The sequence below is a fragment of the Pristiophorus japonicus genome, chromosome 3 (assembly GCF_044704955.1).
Source record: "Pristiophorus japonicus isolate sPriJap1 chromosome 3, sPriJap1.hap1, whole genome shotgun sequence".
Taxonomy (NCBI): Eukaryota; Metazoa; Chordata; class Chondrichthyes; family Pristiophoridae; genus Pristiophorus; species Pristiophorus japonicus.
Genome location: NC_091979.1, coordinates 201,069,861 through 201,086,774, shown reverse-complemented (window position 1 = coordinate 201,086,774; position 16,914 = coordinate 201,069,861).

The following is a 16,914-nucleotide window of genomic DNA, read 5'->3' as shown; positions in this document are numbered from 1 at the left end:
GTGAATGACAAGTGTTCAGCGTCTCACATGTTGTACATCCAAGCTGATTCATTCATTGTCTCGCACAATGTACAACAATGTCACTGATGACCATGTCATCTCAGGGGTGGCACTCCTCCATCTTTGGCCTCACAAAACGAGGGTTGAAGTGCAAGCCTTAAGGTCTGCCCTGCAACTTGGTAAACTAGAGTAATTGAATGGCAGCCTTCCTGCATTCATTGTCATCTTGTGATGGCCTGATGACAGGACCCATTATACACTGCAGTCAGATGTGGATGGGAAGATATTTCTGATGAAGCAGATGACCTGAGGGACACATGTATGTTTTGTGCAACGCACCACACATGACGTTAAAATAACACACACACAAACAGAGGGTCAACAATGTGAATGTATTTGCAAGTGCACAATGACAAACGTTACATCATATTATCACTTATACATACAGTTAGACAAGGAAACAACACCCACTCCTCTACCCGGCACCATCACCTCTCTTCATCCCCCCCCCCCCCACTTGCAGCCATGGCCGCTTTCCTCTTCCTCCCCACGCCTACATGACAGAGTGGCCCTCCCTGCCCCTCACTGCCTCTGGTTCAGGAGGTTGTGCAGGAGGGCAGCGTGCTGTCTGTAGATGTGTGCGTCTCGGTGAGAACATAGGGCACAGGACCGAAGGCGCGGGGATCTCCTGCTCCTCCACATCTGTGTGCCTTGAGGGTGTGGGGTTAGAGGCTTGCAATGCGTGTGCAGAAACCATCTCCTGCCTCATGGCCTTGACGCTTTCTGATGTGCGCTCCAACACTGTGAGGAGGCGCTCCATCCTTTCATCGTGCTGATGAGTGAATGTGGCGATGATGCCAGCTATCCCAGCCATAGTCTGTTGCATCTCGCAACATACCTCCACGCCGATGGTTGAGAGTTGGACCATCTGGCTCAGTAGAGTGAACCATCCTGCATCTGCAGGTAATTGCTCGATGCTGCTGGGTGCTGGGGCCTTGCTTCCCTTTGCACCACGGACTCTGCACTTGTTTGAGCTTGGAAACCCCAGGAAATCTGAGCTCGATGCCGAGGTTCTGCGGACACTTGGTTGACTTGGCAGGTGCTTCCAGATCCTCCAGGTGAAGGGGCACAAATATGGGCCCTTCTCCCTCCTCTCCTCTTCTTCCTGGGCCTGGGTGGGAGTGGTGGACATGGGTGATGTGGGCTGGGTTGCAGGAAGGATCCGGTGCCTTCGGGTGTGGAGAACGTCGGGGTGGGAGATACTGGGGTGTGACGGCATCTGTGTAGGCCAGAGATCGATGGTCTCTCCAGATCTGTGGTATCCGAGTCAGCATCTGCAAGTAGAGGGCAAAGTGAGATGTGAGCCATTCCATCTCACATTATGCCAGCAAAGAGTCCCATTCCTACATGTCCACACCAATAATGGGCAACAAAGTTTGCATTCAACTGCGAGTGCCTTAACATTGCAAGTACTTTCATGCCATGACTGTCGCTAACACCAGAGGTGATTGCAGCCTTACCCTGTGGTAGCACCGGATCTGCAGAAACGTTTGTGCTTGGAATGCGATGATGTCCCACCAATGCCAATGCACTCTCCTCCAGCCTGGTCAATTCCACCACATCTTGTGGGCCCCCTCCGGTCACATGCAGATTTGCCTGTTTGGCTGCTTGTTGTCTCTGCTAAAAGAAACATTGCAGCCTTTACCCATTTTGCTCATGTCCCCCACACACACTCCAATACACATCGCGTGCAAAACCTTTTTGGCCTTGGACAGGAGGGGCCAGATAAATTTGTGCTCACTTTAACTGCCGCCACCAAATCGTTCCACCGTTTGCGGCACTGTTCCCCATCCCACTCCACGTTGCCCATTGCACTGACCATCTGAACTATGTCCATCCAAAGACATCGCTATTGGGCTGGTAGAGGCTTGCCACGCCCATCCGAGGTGAGTTCGCCATACCTGCACTCCACCTCTGTCACTAGCTCCTCCAACTCCTGCTCATTGAACCACGGAGCTCTGGACCTGGTTGTGGCAGTTTTCATTGATGCTTTCTGGCCACTCATCCACTGTGATGAAAGGAATGGCGGCTCAAAAGTCTAGGTATAAATTTGTCACATTGCCAGCTCTGCAACTCAGACTGGCCCCTCTCCAATGCCACCTTTGCTCGCTAGAAACATTGAAACATAGAAAATAATGCAGGGTTAGGCCATTCGGCCCCTCGAGCCTGCACCACCATTCAATATGATCATGGCTGATCTTGCAACTTCAGTACCCCATTCCTGCTTTCTCTCCATACCACTTGATCCCTTTAGCTGTAAGGGCCACATCTAACTCCCTTTTGAATATAACTAACGAACTGGCCTCAACAACTTTCTGTGGTAGATAATTCCACAGGTTCACAATTCTCTGAGTGAAGAAGTTTCTCCTCATCTCGGTCCTAAATGGCTTACCCCTTATCCTGAGACTGTGACCCCTGGTTCTCGACTTCCCCAACATCGGGAACATTCTTCCTGCATTTAACCTGTCCAATTCCATCAGAATTTTATGTTTCTATGAGATCCCCTCATTCTTCTAAATTCCAGTGAATATAAGCCTAGTCGATCCAGTCTTTCTTCATATGTCAGTCCTGCCATCCCGGGAATCAGTCTAGTGAACCTTTGCTACACTCCCTCAATAGCAAGAATGTCCTTCCTCAGATTAGGAGACCAAAACTGTACACATTATTCAAGGTGAGGCCTCACCAAGGCCCTGTACAACTGCAGTAAGGCCTCCCTGCTCCTATACTCAAATCCTCTCGCTATGAATGCCAACATGCCATTAGCCTTCTTCACTGCCTGCTGTATCTGCATGCCAACTTTCAATGACTGATGTACCATAACACCCAGGTCTCGTTGCACCTCCCCTTTTCCTAATCTGTCACCATTCGGATAATATTCTGCCTTCCTATTTTTACCACCAAAGTGGATAACCTCACATTTATCTACATTATATTACATCTACCATGCATTTGCGCACTCACTTAACCTGTCCAAGTCACCCTGCAGCCTCTTAGCATCCTCCTCACAGCTCACACTGCCACCCAGCTTAGTGTCATCTGCAAACTTGGAGATTACATTCAATTCCTTCATCTAAATAATTAATGTACATTGTAAATAGCTGGGGTCCCAGCACTGAACATTGCGGTACCCCACTAGTCACTGCCTGCCATTCTGAAAAGGACCCATTTATTCCTACTCTTTGCTTCCTGTCTGCCAACCAGTTCTTTATCCACATTAATACATTACCCCAATACCATGTGCTTTAATTTTGCACACTAATCTCTTGTGCGGGACCTTGTCAAAAGCTTTTTGAATGTCCAAATACACTGGTTCTCCCTTGTCCACTCTACTAGTTACATCCTCAAAAAATTCTACAAGATTTGTCAAGCATGATTTTGCGATCATAAATCCATGCTGACTTGGACCGATCCTGTCACTGCTTTCCAAATGCGCTGCTATTAAATCTTTAATAATTAATTCCAACATTTTCCCACTACTGATGTCAGGCTAACTGGTCTATAATTCCCTGTTTTCAATCTCCCTCCTTTTTTTAAAAAGTGGGGTTACATTAGCTACCCTCCAATCCATAGGAACTGATCCAGCGTCTATAGAATGTTGGAAAATGACCACCAATTCATCCACTATGTCTAGGGCCACTTCCTTAAGTACTCTGGGATGCAGACTATCAGGCCCTGGGGATTTATCAGCCTTCAATCCCATCAATTTCTCCAACACAATTTCCTGACTAATAAGGATTTTCCTCAGTTCCTCCTTCTTACTAGACCCTCGGTCCCTTGGTATTTCCGGAAGGTTATTTGTGTCTTCCTTAGTGAAGACAGAACCAAAGAATTTGTTCAATTGGTCTGACATTTCTTTGTTCCCCATTATAAATTCACGTGATTCTGACTGCAAGGGACCTACATTTGTCTTCACTAATCTTTTTCTCTTCACATATCTATAGAAGCTTTTGCAGTCAGTTTTTATGTTCCCTGCAAGCTTACTGTCATACTCTATTTTCCTCCTCCTAATTAAACCCTTTGTCCTCCTCTGCTGAATTCTAAATTTCTCCCAGTCCTCAGGTTTGCTGCTTTTTCTGGCCAATTTATATGCCTCTTCCTTGGTTTTAACACTATCCCTAATTTCCCTTGTTAGCCACGGTTGAGCCACTTTCCCCGTTTTATTTTTACGCCAGACAGGGATGTACAATTGTTGAAGTTCATCTATGTGATCCTTAAATGCCTGCCATTGCCTATCCACCGTCAATCCTTTTAGTATCATTCGCAAGTCTATCCTAGCCAATTTACGTCTCATACCATTGAAGTTACCTTTCTTTAAGTTCAGGACTCTAGTCTCTGAATTAATTGTGTCATTCTCCATCTTAATGAAAAATTCTACCATATTATGGTCACTCTTTCCCAAGGGGCCTCACACAAGATTGCTAACCTCCAACTCTCTCTTTTCACTCTCCTTTATCTCTCTCTCTCCTCTCTCTCCCTCTCCTCTCTCTCGCCTCTCCTCTCTCCTTCCTCTCTCCTCTGTATCCTCTCTCTCTCCTCTGTCTCTCTCTCTCCTCTCTCTCTCTCCTCTCCTGTCTCTCTCCTCTGCTGTCTCCTCTCCTGTCTCTCTCTCTCACTCTCTCACTCCTCTCTCTCTCTCTCCTCTGTATTCTCTCTCTCCTGTCTTCACTCTCTTCTCTCCTCACTTCTCTCCTCTCTCTCTGCTCTCCTCTCTTCTCTTCTCTGTATCCTCTCCTCTCTTCTCTTCTCTGTCTCTCCTGTCTCTCCTGTCTCTCTCCTCTCCTCTCCCCTCGCAGGTTAAATTGAGTGATGTTCTTTTATGGCCCTGAGCACTTACTCAATTAGCATGCAAGGGCCACAAAAGGACTACAACAGGCTACACAAAACTACAAAAAAACCCCGCCTAAATGCCGCGCATGCGCAGTAGAGGCCTCCGAAAAATCCCGAGTGGAGAGGCCTCCACCTGTCGCATTCTGATGCTGCTTTTCGCCGAGTCCCGCTTCTGCCCGCTCCCGCTCGCCGACTGATGTCCACTGACGCTTCCGCTGCCGCCCATGCAATGGCGACCAAAGTGACTCCCGAGAAATGGACGGCCATGAACTTTGAGCCGTTTGTGTCTGTTTTCACGGAAGAAGACACAAAAAAACTCCCAGAAATAGTGGAGAACCAAGGGTCTAACGAGAATGAGGAACTGAAAGAAATTAGTATTACCTGTAGTAAAAAAATAGTACTGGAGAAATTAATGTGACTGAAAGCTAATAAATTCCCTGAACCCGACGGGCTACATCCTACGGTTTTGAAACAGGTGGTTATAGATAATGGATAAATTGGTTGTCATCTTCCAAAATTCTATAGATTCTAGAACATAAGAACACAAGAACATAAGAATAGGAACAGGAGTAGGCCATACGGCCCCTCGAGCCTGCTCTGCCATTCAATAAGATCATGACTGATCCGATCATGGACTCAGCTCCACTTCCCTGCTCGCTCTCCATAACCCCTTATCCCCTTATCATTTAAGAAACTGTCTATTTCTGTCTTAAATTTATTTAATATCCCACAGCTCTTTTAAGCAGTGAATTCCACAGATTCACAACGCTCTGAGAGAAGAAATTTCTCCTCATCTCAGTTCTAAATGGGCGGCCCATTATCCTAAGATCATGCCCTCTAGTTCTAGTCTCCCCCACCAGTGGAAACATCTTCTCTGCATCCACCTTGTCAAGCCCCCTCATAATCTTACACGTTTCGATAAGATCACCTCTCATTCTTCTGAATTCCAATGAGTAGAGGCCCAACCTACTCAACCTTTCCTCATAAGTCAACCCACTCAGACCCGGAATCAACCTAGTGAACCTTCTCTGAACTGCCTCCACAGCAAGTATATCCTTTTGTAAATATGGAAACCACAACTGCAAGCAGTATTCCAGGTGTGGCCTCAACAATACCCTGTACAGCTGTAACAAGGCTTCCCTGCTTTTATACTCCATCCCCTTTGTAATAAAGGCCAAAATTCCATTGGCCTTCCTGATCACTTGCTGCACCTGCATACTATCCTTTTGTGTTTCATTCATAAGTACCCCCAGGTCCCACTGTACTGCAACACTTATCAATCTTTTTCCATTTAAATAATAACTTGCTCTTTGATTTTTTCTGCCAAAGTGCATGACTGTTAGATCTCTTAATTTCCAATGAAATAGGAACTCCGATGATAGTTTTAACTTTTTAATCTTGGCAGAGAGCAACAAACTGCTGGCTGATTGCCAGTTTCTTTGTCTTACTGAGACACATGATCAAAATGGCTGTATTTTATACCTGGATCAATTTACAGAAAAGAACTCGCCTTCTTTGACCTTATTGACTCAATTGAAAGTCTTTTGTTTTATTGGCTCGCTACCCAAGGTCCGAAAATGTCAAGTTGATTGATGAGTTAATGCAACATGCCAAACTGCATGTAGCAGCCTTGACTTGGGGGTCTGCGAATTTTCACAGTCTGTCTAAATGAGCCTGTTTAAATGCTTTATCAATTACCTCACATTTTCCAACATTATACTCCATCTTCCAAATTCTTGCCCACTCACTTAGCCTGTCTATGTCCTTCTGCAGCCTTTTTATGTCCTCCTCACACATCAGTAGTGAGTAAAATGATGGAATCAATTATTAAGGATGTCATAGCAGCGCATTTGGAAAGAGGTGACATGATAGGTCCAAGTCAGCATGGATTTGTGAAAGGGAAATCATGCTTGACAAATCTTCTGGAATTTTTTGAGGATGTTTCCAGTAGAGTGGACAAGGGAGAATCAGTTGACGCGGTGTATTTGGACTTTCAGAAGGCTTTCAACAAAGTCCCACACAAGAGATTGATGTGCAAAGTTAAAGCACATGGGATTGGGGGTAGTGTGCTGACGTGGATTGAGAACTGGTTGTCAGACAGGAAGCAAAGAGTAGGAGTAAATGGGTACTTTTCAGAATGGCAGGCAGTGACTAGTGGGGTAACGCAAGGTTCTGTGCTGGGGCCCCAGCTGTTTACATTGTACATTAATGATTTAGACGAGGGAATTAAATGTAGTATCTCCAAATTTGCGGATGACACTTAGTTGGGTGGCAGCATGAGTTGCGAGGAGGATGCTATGAGGCTGCAGAGTGACTTGGATAGGTTAGGTGAGTGGGCAAATGCATGGCAGATGAAGTATAATGTGGATAAATGTGAGGTTATCCACTTTGGTGGTAAAAACAGAGAGACAGACTATTATCTGAATGGTGACAGATTAGGAAAAGGGGAGGGGCAACGAGACCTGGGTGTCATGGTGCATCAGTCATTGAAGGTTGGCATGCAGGTACAGCAGGCGGTTAAGAAAGCAAATGGCATGTTGGCCTTCATAGCGAGGGGATTTGAGTACAGGAGCAGGGAGGTGTTGCTACAATTGTACAGAGCCTTGGTGAGGCCACACCTGGAGTATTGTGTACAGTTTTGGTCTCCTAACTTGAGGAAGGACATTTTTGCTATTGAGGGAGTGCAGCGAAGGTTTACCAGACTGATTCCCGGGATGGCGGGACTGACATATCAAGAAAGACTGGATCAACTGGGCTTGTATTCACTGGAGTTCAGAAGAATGAGAGGGGATCTCATAGAAACGTTTAAAATTCTGATGGATTTAGACAGGTTAGATGCAGGAAGAATGTTCCCAATGTTGGGGAAGTCCAGAACCAGGGGTCACAGTCTAAGGATAAGGGGTAAGCCATTTAGGACCGAGATGAGGAGAAACGTCTTCACCCAGAGAGTGGTGAACCTGTGGAATTCCCTACCCCAGAAAGTTGTTGAGGCCAATTCACTAAATATATTCAAAAAGGAGTTAGATGTAGTCCTTACTACTAGGGGGATCAAGGGGTATGGCGAGAAAGCAGGAATGGGGTACTGAAGTTGCATGTTCAGCCATGAACTCATTGAATGTCGGTGCAGGCTCGAAGGGCCGAATGGCCTACTCCTGCATATTTTTTCTATGTTTCTATGTTTCTATGTTTCTATGTTTCTATGTTACCCTTCCGCCCATCTTTGTATCATCAGCAAACTTGGCTACGTTACACTCAATCCCCTCTTCCAAGTCGTTAATAAGATTGTAAATAGTTGGGGTCCTTGCACTGATCCCTGCAGAAGCCCACTCGTTACTGATTGCCAACCAGAGAATGAACTATTTATCCCGACTCTCTGTTTTCTGTTTGTCAGCTAATCTTCTATCCATTCTAATATATTACCCCCAACCCCGTGAACTTTTATCTTGTACAGTATCCTTTTGTGTGGAACCTTGTCAAATGCCTTCTGGAAGTCCAAATACACCACATCCACTTTATCCACCCTGTTCATTACATCCTCAAAGAATTCCAGCAAATTTGTCAAACATGACTTCCCCTTCATAAATCCATGCTGACTTTGCCTTACCAAGTTTTGCTTTTCCAAATGTCCTGGTGCTGCTTTTTTAATAATGGACTCCAACATTTTCCCAACCACAGATGTTAGGCTAACTGGTCTATAGTTTCCCGCTTTTTGCCTGCTTCCTTTTTTAAATAGGGGCGTTACATTTGCAGTTTTCCAATCAACTGGGACCTCCCCAGAATACACGGAATTTTGGTAAATTACAACCAATGCATCCACAATCCCTGCCGCTACTTCTCTTAAGACCCTAGGATGCAAGCCATCAGGTCCAGGGGATTTATCTGCCTTTAGTCCCATTATCTTACTGAGCACCGCCTCCTTAGTGATTGTGATTGTGTTAAATTCCTCCCCCCCATAGCCCCTTGACTATCCATTGTTGGAATATTGTTAGTGTCCTCTACCGTAAAGACTGATACAAAATACTTGTTTAGAGTTTCTGCCATCTCCATATTCCCCATTACTAATTACCTGGTCTCGTCCTCTAAGGGACCAACATTTACTTTAGCCACTCTTTTTTTTTATATACATATAGAAACTCTTAATATCTGTTTTTATATTTTGTGCTAGTTTACTTTCATAGTCTATCTTCCCTTTCTTGATCATTTTTTTTTGTCATTCTTTGCTAGCTTTTAAAAGCTTCCCAATCTTCTGACCTCCCACTAGTTTTGCTCACTTTGTATGCCCTTGTTTTTAATCGGATACCGTCCTTTATTTCTTTAGTTAGCCACGGATGGCTTTCTTTCCTCTTGCACCCTTTCCTCCTGACTGGAATATATTTTTCTTGGGAGTTCATCAACCGTCCCACACTTCAATCTGTTTTCCCAGTCCACTTTATCCAACTCTGCCCTCATACCTTCATAGTCTCCTTTATTTAAGCTTAGAATGCTGGTTAGAGATCCAACTTTCTCGCCCTCCATCTAAATTTGAAACTCAACCATGCTATGATCACTCATTCCAATGGGATCCTTTACTAGGAGATTGTTTATTAATTCTGTCTCATTACACAGGACCAGATCTAGGATAGTCTGCCCCCTGGTTGGTTCTGTTACATACTGCTCAAGGAACCCGTCCCTTAATACTCTATGAACTCTTCCTCAAGCTACCCTGACCAATTTGATTTGTCCAATCAATTTTGAGGTTAAAATCACCCATGATTATTGCTGTTTGCTTTTTACAAGCCCCCACTATTTCCTGGTTTATACTCCAACCAACAGAGTTGCTAGTGTTAGGGAGCCTATATACCACACCCGCCAGTGACTTTTTTCCCTTATTATCCCTTATCTCCACCCAAACTGTTTCAATATCCTGATCCTTTGAGCCAATATCGTTTCTCACCATTGCAGTGATTCTATCTTTTATCAATAGAGCTACCCCAATTCCTTTTCCTTTCTGTCTGTCCTTCTGGATTGTCAAACACCCCTGAATGTTTAGTTCCCAGTCCTGGTCACTTTGCAACCACGTCTCTGTAATGGCTATCAGATCATACCCATTTGGATCTATTTGTGCCGTCAACTCATTTATTTTGTTACAAATGCTATGTGCATTTAGACAAAGTGCCTTTATATTTGTTATTTTACACTTTTTCCCTGCTTGTTTCCTCTCTCCTTCAAACTCACTTTCTTTATTTTTGCTTTCTAATTTCCACTTTTCTCCACCCCCCCCCCCCCCCACTGAATCAACTCTCAGTTTCCCATCCCCCCACCAAGCTAGTTTAAACCCTCCCCAACAGCACTAGCAAACCCCGTCGTGAGGATATTGGTCCCTGCTCCATTGAACTACAACCTGTTCGGCTTCAACAGGTCCCACCTCCCTCAGAAGTGGTTCCAATGTCTCAGGAATCTAAAGCCCTCTCACCTGCACCATCTCTCCAGCCACGTATTCATCTGCTCTATCTTCCTATTTCTGTACTCACTAGCTCGTGGCACTGGGAGTAATCCAGAGATTACTACCTTTGAGGTCTTGCTTTTTAATCTCTCTCCTAGCTCCCTAAACGCTGCCTGCAGGACCTCATCCCTCTTTCTACCTATGTCATTGGTACCGATGTGGACCACGACCTCTGGCTGTTCACCCTCTCCCCGCAGAATGCCCTGCAGCCGCTCAGTGACATCCTTGACCCTGGCACCAGGGAGGCAACATACCATCCTGGTGTCACATCTGCGGCCGCAGAAACGCCTGTCTGCTCCCCTGACTATGGAATCCCCTATCACTATAGCTCTTCCATTTTTTTTCCCTCCCCCCTGTGCAGCTGAGCCACCCGTGGTGCCGTGGACTTGGCTCTGGCTGCACTCCCCAGAGCCACCATCGCCCCCACCAGTACTCAGAACAGAGTACCGTTTGGAGAGTGAGATGGACTCAGGGGACCTGCCTAGTCCTCCTCTTCTGTCCAGAGGTCACCCAATCCCAATCTGCCTGCACACTCTTAATCTGTGGGGTGACCGCCTCTAGAAACGTGCTATCCACATTGCACCGCAGTGACCCAGCTGCCGCTCAAGCTCCAAAACACGGAGCTCGAGTTGGTGCAGCCGGAGACATCTGCACACATGGTCGTCCCAGCTGCACGAAGCATCCAGGATTTCCCACATGGCACAGGATGTGCAATCCACAGGACTGCGTTGCACTGCCATCCCTCTAGTTACACTCGCAACTATCGAGTCGAACTAAACTCTAAACCTTAGCAAAACACGCCCAGAAACTACTCCACAAACAGCTGATTTAATGAACTGCTCTCCTTAGATAATAAGGATCACATATATTTACTTTCAGTTCTTACTTACTTACATCATTGCCAAATGTTTTCTACCGAAAGGAAAGAAAAAGATAAAATACTCGCCAATCCACCAACCAATCACTTACCCGCTTGGCTGTGACGTCACACTTCGATTTCTTTTTACTTCTTTGTTTATTTTCTGTCCCTGCTGCAGCAGCCTCCTCCCAACGGCCGCAGCTCCTCGCTGCCACCACCCTTTGTGCTCCCACGCCTGCTCCGCTCTCGCGATGCTGGCCTCCTACCATGGATTGAAAGGTAGCAAATGTAACCCCGCTATTTAAGAAAGGAGGGAGAGAGAAAACAGGGAACGGCAAACTGGTTAGCCTGACAACAGTAGTAGAGAAAATTCTAGAATCTATTATTAAGGATGTGGTAACAGGACACTTAGAAAATAATAATAGGATTGGGCAGAGTCAACATGGATTTCTGAAAGGGAAATCATGTTTGACAAATCTGTTAGAGTTATTTGAGGTTGCAACTGTTATGTATTTAACCCCTTGTAACCTTGTAACCTGCATCACACCTGACCACCAGAAGGCCCACCTGTTGAAGTCCCAAGAGATCCCAGCATCCCTTGGGAGTACAGTATTTAAGCAGGCCACCCACGAGGTACCTGCACTCTGGAACTACAACAAAGGAGCTAAGGTCGCACTTGCTCATTACACACAGTACTCGGTCTGACCATTTATTATGAGTATAACAATTGGCGACGAGATAATGAACCGCGCGAAAATACAAAGAACAATCGGCATTCTGGAGAAGTTCTCAGAGAGGGACGATTGGGAGGCCTTTGTAGAGAGACTCGACCAATACTTCATAGCCAATGAGCTGAAAGGGGATGAGAACATGACCAAACGGAGGGCGATCCTCCTAATTGTCTGTGGGGCAACAACCTATGGCCTCATGAAGAATCTCCTGGCCCAGGCTAAACCCAAAGAGAAATCCTACGAAGAACTGTGTGCGCTGGTCCGGGAGCACCTAAATCCTAAGGAAAGCGTTTTGATAGCGAGACATCGGTTCTACACGTGTCAACGATCGGAGGGCCAGGAAGTGGCGAGCTACGTCACCGAACTAAGGCGCTTTGCAGGACATTGTGAGTTTGAGGGATTCCTAGAACAAATGCTCAGAGATTTTTTTGTACTGGGCATCGGACATGAGACAATCCTTCGCAAACTGTTGACTGTAGAAACTCCGAATCTGAGTAAAGCCATAACGATTGCCCAGGCATTTATGTCCACCAGCGACAACACCAAGCAGATTTTGCAGAACAAAGAAGTTTTGGCTAGTACTGTGCATAAAGTAACATCAGTTTTGAGCAGAAATGTACAGGGCAGAATGTACATGCTGGCTGCTGTGGCCCGACCTCAATTGGCCCAGAGTCCGCCATCAATCGTTAATGCGAGGCAGTTAACACCCTGCTGGCGCTGCGGAGGTGATCATCGGCCCCAACAATGCCGCTTTAAGCACTATGTGTGCAATGGTTGCAGAACAATGGGACACCTCCAACGAATGTGCAGGTGAGCTGCAAACCCTGCAAACCCTGCAAACCCTGCAAACCACCATGTTGCAGAGGAAGATCGATCCACAGTGGATCAGATAGAATTGGAAACTCGTATGGAGGAAGCAGAGGTGTATGGGGTACACACGTTCACGACGAAATGCCCACCAATAATGTTGAAAGTTGAACTGAATCGGTATTCCAGTGTCTATGGAGTTGGACACAGGGGCAAGCCAGTCCATAATGAGTAAAATGGCCTTCGACAGGCTGTGGGGGAAGAAGGCACACAGGCCCAAGCTCAGCCCCATTCACACCAAACTAGGACTTATACAAAGGAACTAATCCCTGTAATTGGCAGTGCAGAAGTCAAAATCTCCGATGATGGAGCAGTACATGAACTCCCGCTGTGGATTGTGCCAGGGGATGGCCCCACGTTGTTTGGCAGAAGCTGGCTGGGGAAAACCCGCTGGAACTGGGACGACATCCAAGCGCTTTCGTCAGTTGATGACACCACATGCACCCAGGTTCTAAGCAAGTTCCCTTCGTTATTTGAGCCAGGCACTGGAAGTTTCCAGGGGGCCAAAGTGCAGATCCATTTGATTCCCGGTATGCGACCCATCCACACAAGGCTCGGACACGACTGTACATGATGCATGAAAAAGTGGAAATCAAACTGGACAGGCTGCAATGTGAAGGCATCATCGCGCCAGTGGACTTCAACGACTGTGCCAGTCTGGTTGTTCTGGTACTCAAGGAGGACGGTGCAGTTAGAATTTGCGGTGATTATAAACTAACGAATTACCGTATTTCGCTGCAGGACCAGTACCCGCTACTCAAGGCAGATGACCTTTTTGCAACCCTGGCTGGAGGGAAGACATTCGCCAAGCTGGACCTGACCTCGGTCTACATGACGCAGGAGCTGGAGGAGTCTTCGAAAGGCCTCACCTGCATCAACACACACAAAGATCTGTTTATCTACAACCGATGCCCGTTTGGGATTCGATCAGCTGCAGCGATCTTCCAGCGGAACATGGTTAGCCTGCTTAGGTCGGTTCCTTGTACAGTGGTCTTCCAGGATGACATATTGGTTACAGGTTGGGACACCATGGAGCACTTGAAGAACCTGGAGGAGATTCTTAGTCAGTTGAATCGCGTGGGGCTCAGGTTGAAGCGCTCGAAGTGTGTTTTCCTGGCACAGGACAGCGAATTCTTAGGGAGAAGAATTGTGGCAGACGGCATCAGACCTACCGATGCCAAGATGCAGGCCATCAAGAACGTGCCACAACCACGGAACGTGACGGAGCTGCAGTCATTTCTGGGACTCCTTACCTATTTCGGTAATTTCCTACCTGAGTTAAACACCCTGCTAGAACCCCTACATGCGCTACTGCGCAAGGGAGACGACTGGGTATGGGACAAGAGGCTGCCTTTAAGAAAGCCAGAAACTTATTGTGTTCTAACAAATTGCTTGTCCTGTATAACCCATGTAAATGACTAGTGTTAGCTTGCGATGCGTCATCATATGGGGTCAGTTGTGTGTTACAACAAGCTAATGAATCGGGAATTTTGCAACCAGTTGCGTATGCATCCAGGAGCTTGTCCAAGGCTAAAAGGGCCGACAGCATGGTTGAAAAAAAGGCTGCGGCATGCATTTACGGGCTTAAAAAAATGCACCAGTACTTGTTTGGCCTCAAGTTCGAGCTTGAAACTGACCACAAGCCGCTCATATCGCTATTCTCAGAGAGCAAAGGGATCAATATCAATGCCTCTGCCCGCATCCAAAGATGGGCGCTCACGTTGTTGGCATTCAACTCTGTAATTTGCCACAGACCGGGCACAGAGAACTGCGCAGGTGCTCTCAGTCGGCTACCATTGCCCACCACCGGGGTGGAAATGGCACCGCCAGCAGACTTGCTTATGGTCATGGAGGCATTTGAGAATGAGAAATCCCCCGTTACGGCCCGCCAGATCAGGAGCTGGACCAGCCAGGATCCTTTACTGTCCCTGGTAAAAAACTGTGTCCTCCATGGAAGCTGTTCCAGTGTCCCAGTGGAGATGCAGGAAGCGATTAAGCCATTCCACAGATGCAAAGATGAGCTGTCCCTGCAGGCGGACTGTCTCTTGTGGGGCAAGAAAGGCAGAGACACATTTATTGGGGAACTGCACAGCAGCCACCCAGGTATCGTGATGATGAAAGCCATAGCCAGATCCCATGTGTGGTGGCCAGGCATCGACTCAAATTTAGAGTCTTATGTACGCCAGTGCAACTCTTGCTCTCAGTTGAGCAATGCACCCAGAGAGACACCGCTAAGTTTATGGCCCTGGCAAACCAAACCGTGGTCGAGGATCCATGTAGACTATGCAGGCCCATTCCTAGGCAAAATGTTTTTGGTTGTCGTGGATGCTTACTCAAAGTGGATTGAATGTGCAATAATGACTGGAAGCACGTCCACGGCCACTATTGAAAGTCTTAGAGCTATGTTTGCCATGCACGGCTTGCCCGACATCCTAGTCAGCGACAATGGGCTGTGCTTCACAAGTGCCGAATTCAAAGAGTTCATGACCCGCAACGGGATCAAACATGTCACATCTGCACCGCATCCCGCATCCAATAGCCAGGCAGAACGGGCAGTTCAGGCCATCAAGCAAAGCTTGAAACGGTGTCGGAAGGCTTCCTGCAGACCCGGTTGTCCCGAGTACTGCTCAGCTACCGCACCAGACCCCACTCACTCACAGGGAAGCGACATCAACAGCGTATGTACCATGACCGTGCAAACTTGTCACGCGATATTGAGATCAATGATCCTGTGTTTGTGCTCAATTATGGACATGATCCTAAATGGCTCGCTGGCACTGTCACAATGACCAATGGACAAACGCACAGAAAACACTTGGACCAAATTAAACGGCGGTTCACCAACAGCTACGTACAACCTGAAGAGGACACCACCAACTTTGACCTTCCAACACACACACAAATGGCAACTAACATCATAGTTGACACGAAACAGAACTCATCATCCCCAGCAGCCCGGCAAGGCCGGCTGCCCAACAGCCCAATGAAGAACTGACCAACTCACCCACACCAACATTTGTACCGAGACGATCGACAAGGGAGTGAAAAGCCCCAGATCGTCTCACCTTGTAAATAAGTGTATTGCTGACTTCACGGGGGAGTGATGTTATGTATTTAACCCCTTGTAACCTGCATCTCACCTGTCCCAGCATCCCTTGGGAGTACAGTATATAAGCAGGCCATCCACGAGGTGCACTCTGGAACCACAATAAAGGAGCTCAGGTCATACTTGCTCATTACACACAGTACTCGGTCTGACCATTTATTATGAGTATAACAGCAACTACCAGAATAGATAAGGGAGAACCAGCGAATGTGGTGTATTTGGATTTTCAGAAGGCATTCAATAAGGTGCCACACAAGAGCTTATTAGTAACCAAAATTAGGGCTCATGGGATTAGGGATAATATATTAGCATGGATTGAGAATTGTTTAATGAACAGAAAACAGAGAGTAGGAATAAACAGGTCATTTTCGGGTTGGCAGCCTGTAACTAGTGGGGTACTACAAGGATCAGTGCTTGGGCCCCAGCTATTCACAATCTGTATCAATGATTTGGGTGAGGGGACCAAATGTAATATATCCAATTTTGCTGATGATACAAAGCTAGTTGGAAAATGGAAGTTGTGAGAAGGATGCAAATAGGCTTAAAGGGGATATAGACAGGCTAAGTGAGTGGGCAAGAACATGGCAAATGGAATATAATGTGGAGAAATGTGAAGTTATCCACTTTGGTAGGAAAAATAGAAAAGCAGAGTATTTTTTAAATGGTGAGAGATTGGTGTTCAGAGGGACCTTGGTGTCCTTTTACACGAATCACGGAAAGTTAACATGCAGGTACAGCAAGCAATTAAGAAAGCAAATGATATGTTGAGCTTTATTAAAAGAGGATTTGAGTATAAGAGTAAAGATGTCTCACTGCAATTATATCATCATCATAGGTGGTCCCTCGAAACGAGGATGACTTGCTTCCATGCCAAAAAAGGATGAGTTCACAGGTGTTTTGAATGAAGGACCCGAACTACATGTTGGAGGGTGGAAGATGCCTGTGCGTGGATTTTTTTAATGTGTGGTGGCCGTTGCACACC